Genomic DNA, 4,499 nt, shown 5'->3' on the forward strand with positions numbered 1-4,499 from the left:
TATCAAATACTTGTTGGTTGACTGATCTACCTCACCATGACTCGACCAGACATCTATTATGCAGTTCACATTCTTAGTTAGTTCATAAATAGACCTAAACGATCTCACATGGATGCAACAATAAAGGTACTAAAATACTTGTCCTGGTCTCTGACTCCTCCTTCCTCATGACAAAAATTTAGATATCATAGCACATTGTGATTCAAACTAGGCCACATTCCAATGAAAAGAAAATCACTCACTGGTTTCTGCATAAAGTTAGGGGGAGCTCTTATTTCTTGGAAAAAAAAAAAAAAACAATCAATGGTATCTCTTTCTTCAGCAGAGGTCAAATACAGAGCCATGATAAAGACGAAAAGTGAGATAATCTAGATTCTGGGGTAACAAGAAGATCTAGAAGTACAAGTAAGGAAACCTATTCTTTTATACTATGATAACAAGACTTCAAATGGCATACCAACAAATCTAGTATTCCATGAAAGAATGGAACATATAGAAATTGATGTCCACTTTGTCAAAAGCAAAATACAAGAAGGGGTAATTAAGACTTTACACATTCGTACTTCAGAACAACCAGTGGATATCTTCATAAAGCCATTATGCAGTAGATAACATTCATATCTACTTAGCAAGCTTGGAGATTTTTATATCTACAAACCACAAGCTTGAGGGGGGTGACAAAATATGGAATGTTATAGCTTTCTCCTTGATCTCAGCCTACTAAGATTAAGGAGATGATTATGCCTTCAATCAAATCACCTTGATTACTGTGATTGTTTGAATAATTACAGAGATTGTTTTCCTATTTTACATTTACAAAACTTCTATAAATTGCCCATTGTACAAGCTTACAAAGATAATAAAAAATATAGATTTTCTTTGCTAGATTGCTTCTTTCTTTTAGGCCTTCTCTGGTAGTATCAATATCTTGAACTGCTTCTCTTGCCTCTCTTCCTCGATATCTTACAAAGAGATAAAATATTATTTATAAAATGCTTTAGAGAGAAAATTCAATTATATTTGAAGCTCAATATTTAAGTTCGTCCATCAAAAGAAGAAATTAACCAATTATGGAACTTATCTGCGGCGGTAGGATTTCAGTGGTTCTAGCTGCTCTGTTATATTGTTTATCAGATTTTGGTGCTACCAGAGATACCATCAAGTCTTCTCAATTCATCAGAGATCTTAAAACAATCATTTCCAGTGACAATATCTTCAGGCTGGGATTTTTAGCCCTGGTAACACTTCCAACCGCTATGTAGAAATTTGTTACAACGATGTATCTCTAATTACTGTGATCTGGGTGGCCAACAGAAACAAACCTCTGAGGGATTTATCCGGGATAGTTACCATATTTGAAGATGGAAATCTTGTCATTTTTAATGGACAGGAAGAGGTTCTTTGGTCATCAAATATTTCACATTCAGTAACCAACTTAAGTGCTCAGCTATTAGGTTCTGGAAATTTAGTCTTGCTTGATCACAACAATGGAATAAGAGTATGGGAAAGTTTTCAGGAACAACCGACAGATAAATTCTTGTCAAGTATGAAACGTAATACTAATCTGAGAACATGTGAGAAAGTTAAGCTAACATTGTGGAAAAGCCCTTCCGATCCATCCATTGGAAGCGTCTCAGCTGGCATAGATTCTTTTGAGATTCCTGAAATTTATATTTGGAACCATGATCAGCCCTACTAGCGTAGTGTCCATGCAATGGTTGGATCCTTATTGGTATACCCAACATGGATTATGTTTACCTTGATGGATTTAATGAGGTAGTAGATCACCAAGAAGGAACTGCTTATCTAGCTTTCACATTCGCAAATGATACTATGTCATACTTCATCTTGAACTCGGAAGGAAAACTACTTGAAACAGATTATGTTTATGGGAATGAAGTTTGGGAGATTGGATTTTCATTCCCAGAAAATGAATGTGATGTCTATGGTAGTTGTGGTGACTTTGGAACCTGTAATTCTAAGGAAAAACCAATTTGCAGGTGTACCAACGGCTTTCAGCCAAGAATACAGAGGAATGGGATTGAGGAGACTGGACTAGTGGTTTTGTCAGAAGGAGGCCACTGCAATGTGAGAGGGTAAACAAAAGTGGTGAAGCTAGAAATGAAGATTGTTTTTTGAAGCTAATGATGATGAAGGTACCAGACTATGCAAATTGGTCATCTGCCCTGGAAGGTGAATGCAGAGACCAATGCTTGAATAATTGCTCCTGCGTAGCTTATGCATATGATACTGGCATTGGTTGTATAACATGGAGTGGAAACTTAATTGACATACAGAAATTCCCCAGTGGCAGGGTAGATCTTTACATTCGTTTGGCACATTCAGAACTGGGTAAGTTGAAAGTTTTCTTACTGTTCTATACTTACAAAATTATTGTGTTCTTGTTGTTGATATCGATTGGAATTTAGAAACTTCTATATGGTTTATTTTTAGCTGGATAAATTAATTTTAACCATATCAAAGTAATAATCATAGTAGCATCGATTGTAGGAATAGTTACTATTGCAATCTGTGAATTTTTAGCATGGAGATGGATGGCCAAACGTAAAGGTAATATGCTCCACAAGATTACCTAAATAGAACTTATAACATTTTCAATTTCCATCAATGCACTGATTGAAATGTCATTTTGAATCAGCTATGAAGGATCGAAGCAAATTTGTAGACTGCTATCAAGATGAAGCTATACAGAATTTTCTTTTGAAGGCATAAATCAAATTAAACTCTTAAGTCCGGGAGTTACCACTCTTCAGTTTTGAGAAGTTAGCAACTTCAACTGTTCACTTCAGTTTTGCTAATAAACTTGGGGAAACTGGTTTTGGTCCAATCTACAGGGTAATGGTTGTTCACTTAAAAAATATTATAACTAGCAGTAAGATTCAGTACTTCAATGGTCATTTTCTTTTTATTTATTTATTTTCCGCAAGGGGAAACTGCAAGACGCGCAGGAAATAGCAGTCAAAAGACTATCAAAAGCATCTGGATAAAGGTTTGAAGAATTTATGAATGAGGTGGTTGTTATGTCTAAACTCCAATACCGAAGTCTTGTTAGATTACTGGGATGCTGTGTTGAAAGAGGAGATTCTGATCTGCGAATACATGCCTAACAAAATTTTGGATACATTTCTCTTTGGTTAGTTTCAATTACATTTCTCTTTGGTTAGTTTCATCAATACTTTTTTACTTTTACCTTCAATTTTTACAATTTGCATCAAATTAAAATTTCACCAAAAACTTAGGGAACAGAACTGAGCAAGCTTGCCTAATTTGTAATCACAGTTACTTGTGTCCTATTTTGTTCACCTGTTAACCACTTTCCTTGCATCATTCGTTTATAATTCATTAAGATACCGGCAAACAAGAACTGCTAAGTTGGAGAAAGCGTTTTAACATTATTGAAGGTATAAGTAGAGGTCTCCTTTATCTTCACCAAGATTCTAGATTGCAGATCATACATAGAGATTTGAAGGCAAGTAACATCTTTTTGGATGAAGAATTGAATCCGAAAATTTCAGATTTTGGAATAGCAAGGATTTTTGGAGTCAATCAAGATCAAGCCAACACTGGAAGGGTTGTTGGAACGTAGTAAGTACAATTGTGCTAAATAGTATTTTCTAAATTTAAATAGATTATAAATACAATAGTCTTAGCTTTAAACTTTTGGAATGCTTGTGAATAATGAAATGCAGTGGCTACATGTCCCCTGAATATGCAATGGAAGGGCGATTCTCTACGAAATCTGATGTCTTCAATTTTGGAGTATTGTTATTAGAGATTGGTAGTGGTATAAGAAACACAAGTTTTTATCATAATGAACATTCGTTGAGTCTTCTAGGCTATGTAGGTTTCCAAACTCATATCCGTCATTTGATCATTAGACTCCAACTTTCTATGTCAAGCAGTTCATAGGTCTACGGTAACGGTTTAACTTTCCAGGCTTGGAAATTGTGGAACGAAAACAACATTTCTATCCTATTAAATTCTGCGATATCTAATCCAGGCTTTCAAATGGAGATCTTTAAGTGTGCAATAATTTGTGAAGGATAGGCCAACCATGTCAATTGTTATAGCGATGCAAAATAGTGAAATTGTGGATCTTCCTACTCTGAAGCAACCAGCATTTACAAAAAGGCAGAATTTTTTGGATACAGAGTCCATTGAAGAGAGTAAAAAAAGATGTTCCATTAACAGTGTACTATTATCTTCATAGAGGGCCGGCAGCAAGCAAGCACTTATTTCGAAAGTTCAACAATTAAATGGATTCATTCAGTTGATGGATAATTATGTTAGACTGATCTAACCATAAAAATTTTAGGATTTTTAATGTCTATGAATACTTAGATAATATTGCGTGCCAACTGTGACTGTTCCTAGTTTCTCCATGTTAAAACAAGTGATATCTTACTGGAAACATGAAGAAGCGATCTGAAGGCTAGCAATCTGAAGCTTGCGATCAAATGTACAAGAAAAGATGGAAG

The 4,499-nt window shown here is 35.1% G+C and overlaps 1 pseudogene; it reads left to right on the forward strand.

The window, feature by feature from the left end:
* The first annotated feature begins 1,070 nt into the window (after window positions 1–1,070).
* On the forward strand, window positions 1,071–4,231 carry LOC116123003 (annotated as a pseudogene).
* Window positions 4,232–4,499: the final 268 nt, after the last annotated feature.

The sequence above is a fragment of the Pistacia vera genome, unplaced genomic scaffold, assembly GCF_008641045.1.
Source record: "Pistacia vera cultivar Batoury unplaced genomic scaffold, PisVer_v2 Contig1395, whole genome shotgun sequence".
Lineage (NCBI taxonomy): Eukaryota > Viridiplantae > Streptophyta > Magnoliopsida > Sapindales > Anacardiaceae > Pistacia > Pistacia vera.